This window comes from Balaenoptera physalus (genome assembly GCF_965194825.1).
Source record: "Balaenoptera physalus genome assembly, chromosome: 14".
Classification (NCBI taxonomy): Eukaryota; Metazoa; Chordata; class Mammalia; order Artiodactyla; family Balaenopteridae; genus Balaenoptera; species Balaenoptera physalus.
In genome coordinates, this window is record NC_138893.1 from 19,479,426 (window position 1) to 19,496,960 (window position 17,535).

The following is a 17,535-nucleotide window of genomic DNA, read 5'->3' on the forward strand; positions in this document are numbered from 1 at the left end:
ACAATGCTACATGACCCCTGTCATCACATTGTTCCATGGCCTATGTATTCACCATGCTCCATGGACACTGTAATCACACTGCTCCATGTTCCCTTTCAACACAAGGCTCCAGGACCCCTGTCATCACAGCGTTTCATGTAAGTTGTCATCAAAATGCTCCATGACCCCGGTCACCACAATGTTCCCTGCCCTTGTCATCACAATGCTCCATGACCCTTGCAATCACAATGGTATATGCCCTTGTCATCACAATGCTCCATGGTCTTTCTCATCACAATGCTCTATGACCCCTCTCATCACAATGCTTGATGACCATTGTCATCACAATGCTCCATTCCGTTGTCATCACACTGCTCCATGGCCCCTGTAATCACAATGCTCCATGCCCTTGTCATCAAAATGCTCCAGAACACTTGTCATCATAATACTCCATTCCCCTGTCATCCCATTCCTCAACGACACTTGTCATCAAAATGTTCCTTGGCCTTTGTCATCACAGTGCTCCATGATACCTTTAATCCAAATTCTACATGACCACTGTCATCACCATGCAATATGACCAATATTATCACAATTCCCCATGACACGTGTCATCACAATTCGCCTTGGCCCTTGTCATCTCAATGCTCTATGATCCGTGTCATCACTAGGTTCCAGGAGACTTGTCCTCACAGTGATCCATGACCACTTTCATCACAATGCTCCATGAACTCTGTTATCTCAATGCTCCATGGCCTTTGTATTCACAATGCTCCATTGTTCCGATAATCGCGTTGCTCCATGACCACTCTCATCACAATGCTCCTTGACCACTGTCACCATAATGCCCCATGACATCTCTCATCACTGTGCTCCAAGGCCACTCTCATCAAAATGCTCCATGATCTGTGTCAGCACAATATTGCATGACACTTGTCATCACAATACTCCATGATCCCGGTAATCACAATGATCCCTGCCAATGTCATCACAATGCTCCATGTCTCCTGTAATCACAATGTTCCATGCCCTTGTCATCACAATGCTCCAGGTCTGTTGTCATCACCATTCTTCATGCCCAGGTCATCACAATGCTCCCTGAATCTTGTCTTCACAATACACCATGGCACATGTCATCACAGTGTTCCATGACCCCTGTCATCACAATGCTCTATGGCCTTTGTCATCACAATGCTCCGTGACCCCTGTCAACACAATGCCTCATGACACCTGTCATCAAAATGCTAAATGGCACTTGTGATCACAATGCTCTATGACGCCTGTCATCACTATTCTCCATGTCACTTGTTATCACAATGCTCCATGGCCCCTGTAATCACAGTACTCAATGACCCCTTTCATCACAATGCCCAATGCGACCTCTCATCACAATTCTCCATGGCATTTGTCATCACAATTCTCCATGGCATTTTCATCACGATGCTCCAGGACACCTGTCATTACAATGCTCCATGACACTTGTCATCACATTGCTCAATAACACCTGTCATCACAGTGTTCCCTGCCCATGTCATCACAATGCTCCATGTCCCCTATAATCACAATGCTCCATGCCTTTTTCCTCACAATGCTCCAGAATTCTTGTCATCACAATGTTCCATGACCGTGGCATCACAATGCTCCATGGCCCTTGTCATCACAATGCTCCAGAATTCTTGTCATCACAATGTTCCATGACCATGTCATCACAATGCTACATGACCCTGGTCATCACAGTTCTCCAAGACCTTTGTCATTACAATGCTCTATGTCGCTTTTCATCACAATTCTGAATGACCACTTTATTCACTATGCTCGCTGACCATTTTCATCACATTTCTCTATTGTCATTACAATTCCCCATGGCCCCTTTCTTCACAATACTCCATGATGCCAGTCATCACAATGCTCCAGGAGCAGTTTCATCACAATACTCCATCCCCCTTGTCATCACAGTGCACAATGAAACCTTTCATTACAATGCTCCATGACACTTGTAATCACAATGCTCCACGGCCTCTATCGTCACAATGCTCCCAGGCACTTTTCATCACGATGTTCCATGAAAACTTTCCTCACATTGCTCCATGACCATTGTCATCACAATAGTCCATACCCTTGTCAACACAATGCTGCATAATCCCTGTCATCACAATTCTCCATGACTGCTGTCATCACAATAATCCAGGACAATTTTCATAACAATGCTTCATGCCCCCAGTCATCACAGTGCTCCATGATACCTTTCCGCACAATTCCTTGATGATCAATGTCATCACAATGCCCCATGACACCTGTCGTCACAATGATCCATGACTACATTCATCACAATGCTCCAATACACCTGTCATCACAATGCTCCTTGGCCCCTGTTATAATATTGCTCCATGATCTCTTTCATCACAATGCTCCATGACCACTGTCATCACCATGCCTCATGACGCCTGTCATCTCAATGCTCCATGTCCCCTTTCATCAGAATGCACCATGAACCCAGTCATCACAATGTTCCCTGCCCTTTTCATCACAATGCTCCATGGGCCCTGTCATCACAATGCTCCATGCCCTTTTCATCAAAATGCTCCAAAACTCTTGTCATCATAATGTTTCATGCCAATGTCATCAAAATGCCCCATGACACTTTTCATCACAATGCTCTATGGCCGTTTTCATCACAATGATCCAGAATTCTTGTCATCACAATGTTCCATGACCGTGGCATCACAATGCTCCATGGCCCCTTTCATCACAAAGCTCCATGAACCCAGTCATCACAATGTTCCCTTCCCTTTTCATCACAATGTTCCATGGGCCCAGTCATCACAATGCTCCAAGACACTTGTCATCACAATGCTCCATGGCCCTTGCCATTACAAATCCACATGATCCCTTTCATCACAATTCTCCATGACAACTTATATAAAATTGCTCCATGCCCCTGTCATCACAATGCCCAATGATACCTGTTTTTACAATGATCCATGACCCTTGTCATCACAAGGCTCCATGTCCCTTGTATTCACAATGCTCCTTGGCCCTTTTCATCAAAATGCTCAATAGCGCTTTTCATTGCAGTGCTCCATGACCACTTTCAGCACAATGCCCCATGACCCCTGTCATCACGATGCTCCATGAAACATTTCCTCACAATGCTCCAGTACGCCTTTCATTCAAATTCCCCATGGCCACTGTCATCACAATTCTCTATGACCCCTGTCATTATAATGGTCCATGACCAGTTTCATCTCAATGCCCCATGACACCTGTCATCACAATGCTCCATGGCCTTTGTCATCACAATGCTCCATGGCCCCTGTAGTCACAGTGCTCCATGACACGTTTCATCTCAGTGCTCCATGACCTCACTCATCACAATGCCCCATGACACCTGTAATCACAATGTTCCATGGCCTTTTTCATCACAATGTTCCATGGTCCCTGTCATCACAATGTTCCATGCCAATGTCATCAAAATGCCCCATGACACTTGTCATCACCATGCTCCATGGCCTTTGTCATCACAAAGTTCCATGGCCCCTGTCATCACAATGTTCCATGCCCTTGTCATCAAAATGCTCCAGAACAATTGTCATAATAATACTACATTCCCATGTCATTCCATTGCTCAATGACATTTGTCATCAAAATGTTCCTTGGCCTTTATCATCATAGTGCTCCAAGATATCTTTAATCAAAATTCTACATGACCACTGTCACCACAGTGCAAGATGACCAATCTCATCACAATGCCCCATGGCACGTGTCATCACTATTCGCCTTGGCCCTTGTCATCTCAATGCTGTATGAACCGTGTCATCACTAGGTTCCAGGATACTTGTCATCACAGTGATCCATGACCACTTTCATCACAATGCTCCATGAACTCTGTTATCTCAATGCTCCATGGCCTTAGTATTCACAATGCTCCATTGCCCCGATAATCGCGTTGCTCCATGTACACTTTCATCACAATGCTCCTTGACCACTGTCACCATAATGCCCCATGACGTCTCTCATCACTGTGCTCCAAGGCCACTCTCATCTAAATGTTCCATGATCTGTGTCAGCACATTATTGCATGACACTTGTCATCACAATGCTCCATGATCCCGGTAATCACAATGATCCCTGCCAATGTCATCACAATGCTCCATGTCACCTGTAATCACAATGCTCCATGCCCTTGTCATCACAATGCTCCAGGTCTGTTGTCATCACCATGCTTCATGCCCGTGTCGTCGCCATGCTCCATGAATCTTGTCTTCACAATGCTCCATGGCCCATGTCATCACAGTGCTCCATGATCCCTGTCATCACAATGCTTTATGGCCTTTTTCATCACAATGCTCCGTGACCCTTCTCAACACAATGCCTGATGACACCTGTCATCAAAATGCTAAATGGCACTTGTCATCACAATGCTCTATGACGCCTGTCATCACTATTCTCCATGTCACTTGTTATCAAACTGCTCCATGGCCCCTGTAATCACAATACTCCATGACCCCTTTCATCACAATGCCCAATGCGACCTCTCATCACAATTCTCCATGGCATTTGTCATCACGATGCTCCATGACAGCTGTCATCACAATGCTCCAAGACACGTGTCATCACAATGCTCGATGGCCCTTGTCATCACAATGTTCCTTGGTGCTTTTCATCACAATTCTCCATGACAAGGTTCATCAAAATACTCCAAGATTTGTTTCATCACAATGCTCCATGGCCCTTGTCATTACAAATCCAAATGATCCCTTTCATCACAATTCTCCATGACAACTTACATAAAAATGCTCCATGCCCCTGTCATCACAATGCCCAATGATACCTGTTTTTACAATGATCCATGACCCTTGTCACAAGGCTCCATGTCCCTTGTATTCACAATGCTCCTTGGTCCTTTTCATCACAATGCTCAATAGCGCTTTTCATTGCAGTGCTCCATGACCACGTTCAGCACAATGCCCCATGACCCCTGTCATCACTATGCTCCATGGCCCTTGTCATCACAATGCGCCATGAAACATTTCCTCACAAGGCTCCAGTATGCCTTTCATCCAAATTCCCCATGGCCACTGTCATCACAATTCTCCATGACCCCTGTCATCATAATAGTTCATGACCCGTTTCATCTCAATGCCCCATGACACCTGTCATCACAATGCTCCATGGCCTTTGTCATCACAATGCTCCATGGCCCCTGTAATGACAGTGCTCCATGACACCTTTCATCTCAATGCTCCATGACCTCACTCATCACAATGCCCCATGACACCTGTAATCACAATACTCCATGGACTTTTTCATCACAATGTTCCATGGCCCCTGTCATCACAATGTTCCATGCCCTTGTCATCAAAATGCTCCAGAACTCTTCTCATCATAATGCTCCATGCCAATGTCATCAAAATGCCCCATGACACTTTTCATCACAATGCTCCATGGCCTTTGTCATCACAATGTTCCATGGCACCTGTCACCAAAATGTTCCATGCCCTTTTCATCTAAATGCTCCAGAATACTTGTCATCATAATGCTCCATGCCAATGTCATCATATTGCCCCATGACACTTGTCATCACAATGCTCCATGGCCTTTGTCATCACAAAGTTCCATGGCCCATGTCATCACAGTGCTCCATGATACCTTTCGTCACAATTCTAGATGACCATTGTCATCACAATGCACCATTACACATGTCATCACAATTCGCCATGGTCCTTGTCATCACAATGCTCCATGAACCGTGTCATCACAAGGTTCCAGGACACTTGTCATCACAATGATCTATGATCACATTCGTCACAATGCTCCGTGAATCCTGTCATCTCAATCCTCCATAGCCTTTGTATTCACAGTGCTCCATGGCCCCTGTAATCACAGTGCTCCATGACCCCTTTCAGCACAATGCTCCAAGCCCGCTGTCATCACAATGCCCCATGACACCTGCCATCACAAATCTCCAAGGCCTCTCTTACCAAATAGCTCCATGATCCCTGTCAGCACAATGTTCCATGACACTTTTCATCACAATGCTCCATGACCCCTGTCATCACAAAGTTCTCTGCCCATATCATCACAATGCTCCTTGTCACCTTTAATCACAATGCTCCATGCCCTTTCATCACAATGCTCCAGAATTATTGTCATCGAAATGTTCCTTGACTGTGTCATCACAATGCTCCAAGACCCTTGTCATCACAAAGCTCCATGAGCCCTGTCATCAAAATGCTTTATGAACCTTGTTATCAGAATGTTCCATGAACCCTGTCATCAAAATGATCCATGACAGTAGTCATCACAATGCTGCATGATACCTTTCATCCCAATTCTCTGTGACCGCTTTCATCACAATGCTCCAGGACAACTTTCTTCACAATGCTCCATGCCCCCTGTCATCACAGTGCCCCATAACCCCTGTAATCACAATGCTCCTTGACCCTGTCTTCACAATTCAACATGACCCCTGTCATCACATTGTTCCATGGCCTATATATTCACAATGCTCCATGGGCCCTGTAATCACACTGCTCCATGTTCCCTTTCAACACAATGCTCCATGACCCCTGTCATCACAACGTTCCATGAAAGTTCTCATCAAAATGCTCCATGACCCCTGTCACCACACGTTTTCCTGCCCTTGTCATACAATTCTCCATGACCCTTGGAATCACAATGGTACATGGCCTTGTCATCACAATGTTCCATGGCCTCTGTCATCACCATGCTCCATGGTCTTTCTCATCACAATGCTCTATGTCCCCTGTCATCACAATGCTTGATGACCATTGTCATCACAATGCTCCAAGGCCTCTGTCATCACAATGTCTCATGGTCTTTGTGATCACAAAGCTCAATGACCCCTGTCATCACAATGCTCCATGCCGTTGTCTTCACAATGCTCCATGGCCCCTGTAATCACAATGCTCCATGCCCTTGTCATCAAAATGCTCCAGAACTCTTGTCATCATAATGCTCCATGCCAATGTCATCAAAATGCCCCATGACACTTGTCATCACAAAGCTCCATGTCATCAAAATGATTCATGACCCTTGTCATCACAATGCTGCATGATACCTTTCATCCCAATTCTCTGTGACCGTTGTCATCACAATGCTCCTGGAGAATTTTCATCACAATGCTCCATGCCCGCTGTCATCACTGTGCCCCATAACCCCTGTAATCACATTGCTCCATAACGCTCTCATCACAATGCTACATGACCCCTGTCATGATATTTTTCCATGGCCTATGTATTCACAATGCTCCATGGACCGTATAATCACACTGCTCCATGTTCCCTTTCAACACAATGCTCCATGACCACTGTCATCACAATGTTCCATGGCCTCTGTCATCACCATGCTCCATGGTCTTTCTCATCACAATGCTCTATGACCCCTATCATCACAATGCTCCAAGGCCCCTGTCATCACAATGCCTCATGGTCTTTTTAATCACAATGCTCAATGACCCCTGTCATCACAATGCTCCATGCCGTTTTCACCACAATGCTCCATGGCCCCTGTAAACACAATGCTCCATGCCCTTGTCATCACAATGCTCCAGAACACTTGTCATCATAATACTCCATTCCCGTGTCATCCCATTGCTCAATTACACTTGTCATCAAAATGTTCCATGACCATTGTCATCACAGTGCTCCATGATACCTTTAATCAAAATTCTACATGACCACTCTCATCAAAATGCAAGATGACCAATGTCATCACAATGCCCCATGACACGTGTCATCACAATTCGCCTTGGCCCTTGTTATCTCAATGCTGTATGAACCGTGTCATCATTAGGTTCCAGGACACTTGTCATCACAGTGATCCATGACCACTTTCATCACAATGCTCCATGAACCCTGTTTTCTCAATGCTCCATGGCTTTGTATTCACAATGCTCCATTGTCCCGATAATCACGTTGCTCCATGAACCCTCTTCACAATGCTCCTTGACCACTGTCACCATAATGCCCCATGACGCCTCTCATCACTGTACTCCAAGGCCACTCTCATCAAAATGCTCCATGATCTGTGTCAGCGCAATATTGCATGATACTTGTCATCACAATGCTCCATGATCCCTGGAATCACAATGATCCCTGCCAATGTCATCACAATGCTCCATGTCTCCTGTAATCACAATGCTCCATGCCCTTGTCATCACAATGCTCCAGGTCTGTTGTCATCACCATGCTTCATGCCCATGTCATCACAGTGCTCCATGAATCTTGTCTTCACAATGCTCCATGGCCAATGTCATCACAGTGCTCCATGACCCCTGTCATCACAACGCTCTATGGCCTTTGTCATCACAATGCAAAATGGCACTTGTCATCACAATGCTCTATGACGCCTGTCATCACTCTTTTCCATGTCACTTGTTATCAGAATGCTCTATGGCCCCTGTAATCACAATACTCCATGACCCCTTTCATCACAATGCCCAATGCCACCTCTCATCACAATTCTCCATGGCATTTGTCATCACAATGCCCCATGACCCCTTTAATCCCAATGCTCCATGGCCCTTGTCATCACAGTGCTCCAAGCCTTTGTCATCACACTGCTCCATGGCCCCTGTAATCACAATGCTCCATGCCCTTGTCATCACAGGGCTCCAGAACTCTTGTCATTATAATGCTCCATGTCCGTTTCATCACCATGCTCCATGACACTTGTCATCACAATGCTCCATGGCCCCTCTCATTACTGTGCTCCATAATAACTTTAATCACATTTCTAGATGACCACTGCCATCACAATGCCTCATGACATTGTCATCACAATTCGCCATGACAATTGTCATCACAATGCTCCATGAACCATGTCATCATCGGGTCCCAGGACACTTGTCATCACAAGGATATATTACCATTTTCATCACAATGCTCCATGACCACTGTCATCACCATGCTTCATGACGCCTGTCATCTCAATACTCCATGGCCCCTTTCATCACAGTGCTCCATGAACACAGTCATCACAATGTTCCCTGTCCTTTTCATCACAGTGCTCCATTGGCCGTGTTATCACAATGCTCCAGGCCCTTGTCATCAAAACGCTCCAGAACACTTGTCATCATAATGCTCCATGCCAATGTCATCAAAATGCCCCATGACACTTGACATCACAATGCTCCATGGCCTTTGTCATCACAATGTTCCATGGCCCCTGTCATCACAGTGCTCCATGATACCTTTCATCACAATTCTAGATGACCACTGTCATCACAATGCCCCATGACGCCTGCCATCACAAATCTCCAAGGCCTCTTCTTACCAGAAAGCTCCATGATCCCTGTCAGCACAATGTTCCATGACCCTTTTCATCACAATACTCGATGAAACCTGTCATCACAGTGTTCCAGGACACATATCATCACAATGATCCATGACTACTTTCATCACAATACTCCTATACACCTGTCATCACAATGCTCCATGGCCCCTGTTATCATATTGCTCCATGATCTCTTTCATCACAATGCTCCATGACCACTGTCATCACCATGCCTCATGACGCCTGTCATCTCAATGCTCCATGGCCCCTTTCATCACAATGCTCCATGAACACAGTCAACACAATGTTCCCCGCCCTTTTCATCACAATGCTCCATGGGCCGTGTTATCACAATGCTCCATGCCCTTTTCATCAAAATGCTCCAGAACACATGTCATCATAATGCTCCATGCCAATGTCATCAAAATGCCCCATGACACTTGTCATCACAATGCTCCATGGCCTTTGTCATCACAATGTTCCATGGCTCCTGTCATCACAATGCTCCATGCCCTTGTCATCATAATGCTCCAGGCCAATGTATTCAAAATGCCCCGTGACAATTGTCATCACAATGTTCCATGGCCTTTGTCATCACAATGTTCCATTGCCGCTGTCATCACAGTGCTCCATGATACCTTTCATCACAATTCTAGATGACCACTGTCATCACAATGTCCCATGACAGATGTCTTCACAATTCGCCATTGTACTTGTGATCACAATGCTCCATAAACCGTGTCATCACAAGTTTCCAGGACACTTGTCATCACAATGATCCATGATCACTTTCATCACAATGCTCCATGAAACCTGTCGTCTCAATGCTGCGTAGCCTTTGTATTCACAATGCTCCATGGCCCCTGTCATCACAGTGCTCCATGACCCCTTTCATCACAATGCTCCAAGACCGCTGTCATCACAATGTCCCATGACGCCTGCCATCACAAATCTCCAAGGCCCCTCTTACCAAAAAGCTCCATTATCCCTGTCAGCACAATGTTCAATGACACTTTTCATCACAATGCTCCATGACCCCTGTCATCACAAAGTTCTCGGCCCATATCATCACAATGCTCCTTGTCAACTTTAATCACAATGCTCCATGTCCTTTCATCACAGTACTCCAGAATACTTGCCATCGCAATGTTCCTTGACCGTGTCATCACAATGCTCCATGACGCTTGTCATCACAAAGCTCCATGATCCCTGTCATCACAATGATCCATGACTCCTTTCCTCACAGTGCTCAAGTACCCTTTTCATCACAATGGTCCATACCATTGTCAGCACAATGCTCCTTGGACCCTGTCATCAAAATGCTCCATCCCCTTTTCATCACAATGCTCCAGATATCCTATCATTACAAAGCTCCATGCCCGTGTCAACACAATGTTCTATGACCCCTGTCATCAAAATGATTTATGAAGCTTGTTTTCAAAATGCACCATGACCCCTGTCATCAAAATAATCCATGATCGTTTTCATCACAATGCTGCATGATATCTTTCATCCCAATTCTCTGTGACCGCTGTCTTCACAATGCTCCAGGACAATTTTCATCACTCCAAGGCCTTTGTCATCACAATGTTCCATGGCCCCTGTCATCACAATGCTTCATGCCCTTGTCATCAAAATGCTCCAGAACTCTTGTCATCATAATGCTCCATGCCAATGTCATCAAAATGCCCAATGACACTTCTCATCTCAATGCTTCATAGCTTTTGTATACACAATGCTCCATAGCCCCTGTCATCACAGTGCTCCATGATAGCTTTCACCACAATTCTAGAGGACCACTGTCATCACAATGCCCCATGACAGATGTCATCACAATTCGCCATCGTCCTTGTCATCACAATGCTCCATGAACCGTGTCATCACAAGGTTCCAGGACACTTGTCATCACAATGATCCATGATCATATTCATCACAATGCTCCATGACCTGTCATCTCAATGTTCCATAGCTTTTGTATATACAATGCTCCATGGCCCCTGTTATCACACTGCTCCATGACCCCTTTCATCACAATTCTCCCATGCTGCTATCATCACAATGCCACATGACGTCTGCCATCACAAATCTCCAAGGCCTCTCTTACCAAAATGCTACATGATCACTGTCAGCACAATGTTCCATGACACTTTTCATCTCAATGCTCCATGACCCCTGTCATCACAAAGTTCTCTGCCAATATCATCACAATGCTCCTTGTCACCTTTAATCACAATGTTCCATGCCCTTTCATCACAATGCTCCTGAATTCTTGTCATCGCAATGTTCCTTGACCGTGTCATCCCAATGCTCCATGACCTTGTCATCACAATGCTACATGACCCCGGTCATCAGATTGTTCCATGGCCTATGTATTCACAATGCTCCATGGACCCTGTAATCACACTGCTCCATGTTCCCTTTCAACACAATGCTCCATGACCCCTGTCATTACAACGTTCCATGAAAGTTGTCATCAAAATGCTCCATGACCCAGGTCACCACATGGTTCCCTGCCCTTGTCATCACAATGCTCCATGACCCTTGTAATCACAATGGTACATGGCCTTGTCATCACGATGCTCCATGGTCTTTCTCATCACAATGTTTTATGACCCCTGTAATCACAATGATTGATGACAATTTTCATCACAATGCTCCAAGGCACCTTTCATCACAATGCCTCATTGTCTTTGTAATCACAATGCTCAATGACCCCTGTCATCAAAATGCTCCATGTCGTTGTCATCACACTGCTCCAGGTCTGTGGTCATCACCATGCTTCATGCCCCGTGTCATCACAATGCTCCATAGTGCTTTTCAACACAATGCTCCACGACCGCTTTCAACACAATGCCCCATGACCCCTGTCATCACGATGCTCCATGGCCCTTGTCATCACAATGCTCCATGAAACATTTCCTCACAATGCTCCAGTACGCCTTTCATCCAAATTCCCCATGGCCACTGTCATCACAATTCTCCATTAACCCTGTCATCGTAAAAGTCCATGACCCGTTTCATCTCAATGTTCCATGACACCTGTCACCACAATGCTCCATGGCCCCTGCAATCACAGTGCTCCATGACCCGTTTCTTCTCCATACTCCATGACCTCACTCATCACAATGCCCCATGACCCCTGTAATCACAATTCTCCATGCCCTTGTCATCACAATGCTCAAGAACTCTTGTCATTTTAATCCTCCATATTTGTTTCATCACCATGCTCCATGACACTTTTCATAACAATGCTCCATAGCCCCCTTCATTACTGTGCTCCATAATAACTTTAATCATATTTCTAGATGACCACTGCCATCACAATGCCCCATGACATTGTCACCACAATTCGCCATAAGCATTGTCATCACCATGCTCCATGAACCTTGTCATCACTGGGTCCCAGGACACTTGTCATCACAATGATCCATTACCACTTTCATCACAATGCTCCATGACCACTGTCATCTCAATGCTCCATGGCCTTTGTATTCACAATTCTCCATTTCCCCTGTAATCACAGTGCTCCATAACACCTTTCATCATAATGCTCCATGAGCACTGCCATCTCAATACCCCATGACGCCTGTCATCACAATTCTCGAAGGTGCCTCTCATCACTATGCTCCATGACACTTGTCATCACATTGCTCCATAACACCTGTCATCACAGTGTTCCCTGCCCATGTCATCACAATGCTCCATGTACCCTATAATCACAATGCTCCATGCCTTGTTCCTCACAATGCTCCAGAATTCTTGTCATCACAATGTTCCATGACAGTGTCATCACAATGCTACATGACCCTGGTCATCACAGATCTCCATGATCTTTGTCATCACAATGCTGTATGTCGCTTTTCATCACAATTCTCAATGGCCACTTTAACCACTATGCTCGCTAACCATTTACATCACATATCTCTGTTGTCATTACAATTCCCCATGGCCTCTTTCTTCACAATGCTCCATGATGCCTGTCATCACAAAGCTCCATGGCTTTTGTTATCACAATGCTCCAGGACCAGTTTCATCACAATACTCCATCCCCCTTGTCCTCACGGTGCACAATGAAACCTTTCATTACAATGCTCCATGACACTTGTCATCACAATGCTCCATGGCCTTTATCATCACAATGCTCCCAGGCACTTTTCATCACGATGTTCCATGAAACCTTTCATCACATTGCTCCATGACCATTGTCATCACAATACTCCATACACTTGTCAACACAATGCTGCATAATCCCTGTCATCACAATTCTCCGTGACTGCTGTCATCACAATAATCCAGGACAATTTTCATAACAATGCTTCATGCCCCCAGTCATCACAGTGCTCCATGATACCTTTCATAACAATTCCTAGATGATCAATGTCATCACAATGCCCTATGACACCTGTCATCACAATTCGCTATGACACTTGTCATCACAATACTCGATGAACTGTGTCATCACAGGGTTCCAGGACACATGTCATCACAATGATCAATGACTACTTTCATCACAATGCTCCAATACAGCTGTCATCACAATGCTCCATGGACACTGTTATCATATTGCTCCATGATCTCTTTCATCACAATGTTCCATGACCACTGTCATCACCATTCCTCATGACGCCTGTCATCTCAGTGCTCCATGGCCCCTTTCCGCACAGTGCTCCATGAACCCAGTCATCACAGTGTTCCCTGCACTTTTCATCACAATGCTCCATGCCCTTGTCAGCAAAATGCTCTAGAACTCTTGTCATCATAATGCTCCCTGCCCATGTCATCACAATGCTCCATGTCCCCTATAATAACAATGCTCCATGGCTTTTTCCTCACAATGCTCCAGAATTCTTGTCATCACAATATTCCATGACTGTGTCATCACAATGCTACTTGACACTGGTCATCACAGTTCTCCATGACCTTTGTCATCACAATGATCTATGTCACTTTTCATCACAATTCTCAATGACCACTTTAATCACTGTGCTCGCTGACCATTTTCATCTCATTTCTCTCTTGTCATTACAATTCCCCATGGCACCTTTCTTCACAATGCTCCATGATGCCTGTCATCACAATGCTCCATGGCTTTTGTTATCACACTGCTCCAGGACCAGTTTCATCACAATACTCCATCCCCCTTGTCATCACAGTGCACAATGAAACCTTTTCATTACTATGCTCCATGACACTTGTCATCACAATGCTTCATGGCCTTTATCGTCACAATGCTCCCAGGCACTATTCATCACGATGTTCCATGAAAACTTTGATCATATTGCTCGATGACCATTGTCATCACAATAGTCCATAACCTTGTCCGCACAGTGCTGCATAATCCCTGTCATCACAATAATCCAGGGCAATTTTCATAACAATGTTTCATGCCCCAGTCGTCACAGTGCTCCATGATACATTACATCACATTCCTAGATGATCAATGTCATCACAATGCCCCATGACACCTGTCATCACAATTCGCTATGACCCTTGACATAACAATACTCGATGAACCGTGTCCTCACAGTGTCGAAGGACACATGTCATCACAATGATCCATGACTACTTTCATCACAATGCTCCATGTCCCCTGTTATCATATTGCTCCATGATCTTTTTCATCACAATGCTCCATGACCAATGTCATCACCATGCCTCATGACGCCTGTCATCTCAATGCTCCATGGCCCCTTTCATCACAATGCTCCATGAATCCAGTCATCACAAAGTTCCCTGCCCTTTTCATAACAATGCTCCATGGGCCCTGTCATCACAATGCTCCATGCCCTTGTCATCGAAATGCTCCAGAACACTTGTCATCATAATGCTCCGTGCCAATGTCATTAAAATGCCCCATGACACTTGTCATCACAATGCTACATGGCCTTTGTAATCACAATGTTCCATGGCCCCTGTCATCACAGCTCTCCATGATACCTTTCATCACAATTCTAGATGACCCCTGTCATCACAATGCCCCATGACAGATGTCATCACAATTTGCCATGGTCCTTCTCATCACAATTCTCCATGAACCGTGTCATCACAAGGTTCCAGGACACTTCTAATCACAATGATCCATGATCACTTTCATCACAGTGCTCCATGAAACCTGTCATCTCAATGCTCCATAGCCTTTGTATTCACAATGCTCCATGGCCCCTGTAATCACAGTACTCCATGACCAATTTCATCACAATGTTCCAAGACCGATGACATCACAATGCCCCATGACGCCTGCCATCATAAATCTCCAAGGCCTCTCCTACCAAAAAGCTCCATGATCCTTGTCAGCACAAAGTTCCATGACACTTTTCATCACAATGCTCCATGACCCCTGTCATCACAAAGTTCTCTGCCCATATCATCACAATGCTCCTTGACCCCTTTTATCACAATGCTCCATGCCCTTTCATCACAATGCTCCAGAATTCTTGTCATCGCAAAGTTCCTTGACCGTGTCATCACAATGCTCCATGACCCCTGTCATCACAATGATCCATGACTCATTTCCTCACAGTGCTCCAGTACCATTTCCATCACAATGCTCCATGCCATTGTCAGCACAATGCTCCTTGGACCCTGTCATCAAAATGCTCCATCCCCTTTTCATCACAATGCTCCAGATATCCTATCACTACAATGCTCCATGCCCATGTCAACACAATGCTCCATGACCCCTGTCATCAAAATGCTTTATGAACCTTTTTATCAGAATGTTCCATGACCCCTGTGATCAAAATGATCCATGACCGTTGTCATCACAATGCTGCATGATACCTTTCATCCCAATTCTCTGTGACCGCTGTCATCACAATGTTCCAGGACAAATTTCATCACAATGCTCCATGCCCCCTGTCATCACAGTGCCCCATAACCCCTGTAATCACAATGCTCCATGACCCTGTCATCACAATGCTACATGACACCTGTCATCACATTGATCCATGACCTATGGATTCACAATGCTCCATGGACCCTGTAATCACACTGCTCCATGTTCCCTTTCAACAGAATGCTCCATGACCCCTGTCATCACAACATTCCATGAAAGTTGTCATCAAAATGCTCCATGTCCCCGGTCACCACAAGGTTCCCTGCCCTTGTCATCACAATGCTCCATGACCCTTGTAATCACAAGGGTACATGGCCTTGTCATCACAATGTTCCATGGCCTGTGTCATCACCATGATCCATGGTCTTTCTCATCACGATGCTCTATGACCTCTGACATCACAACCCTTGATGACCATTGTCTTCACAATGCTCCAAGGCCCCTGTCATCACAATGCCTCATGGTCTTTGTAATCACAATGCTCAATGACCCCTGTCATCACAATGCTCCATGCTGTTGTCATCACAATGCTCCAGAACACTTGTCATAATAATAATCCATTCCCGTGTCATCCCATTGCTCAATGACACTTGTCATCAAAATGTTCCTTGGCCTTTGTCATCACAGTGCTCCATGATACCTTTAACCAAAATTCTACATGACCACTGTCATCACAATGCCAGATTAACAATGTCATCAGAATGCCCCATGACACGTGTCATCACATTTCGCCTTGGCCCTTGTAATCTCAATGCTGTATGAACCGTGTCATCACTAGATTCCAGGACACTTGTCATCACAGTGATCCATGACCACTTTCATCACAATGCTCCATGAACTCTGTTATCTCAATGGTCCATTGCCTTTGTATTCACAATGCTCCCTTGTCCCGATAATCACGTTGCTCCATGAACACTTTCATCACAATGCTCCTTGACCACTGTCACCATAGTGCCCCATGATGTCTCTCATCACTGTGCTCCAAGGCCGCTCTCATCAAAATGCTCCATGATCTGTGTCAGCACAATATTGCATGACACTTGTCATCACAATGCTCCATGATCCCTGTAATCACAATGATCCCTGCCAATGTCATGACAATGCTCCATGTCTCCTGTAATCACAATGATCCATGTCCTTGTCATCACAAGGCTTCTGAACTCTTATCATTATAATGCTCCATGCCAATGTCATCAAAATGCCCCATGACACTTGTCATCACAATGATCCATTACCACTTTCATCACAATGCTCCATGACCACTGTCATCTCAATGTTCCATGGCCTTTGTATTCACAATGCTCCATGGCCCCTGTAATCACAGTGCTCCATAACACCTATCATCATAATGCTCCATGACCACTGCCATCTCAATGCCCCATGACGCCTGTCATCAAAATTCTCCAAGCCCCCTCTCATCACAA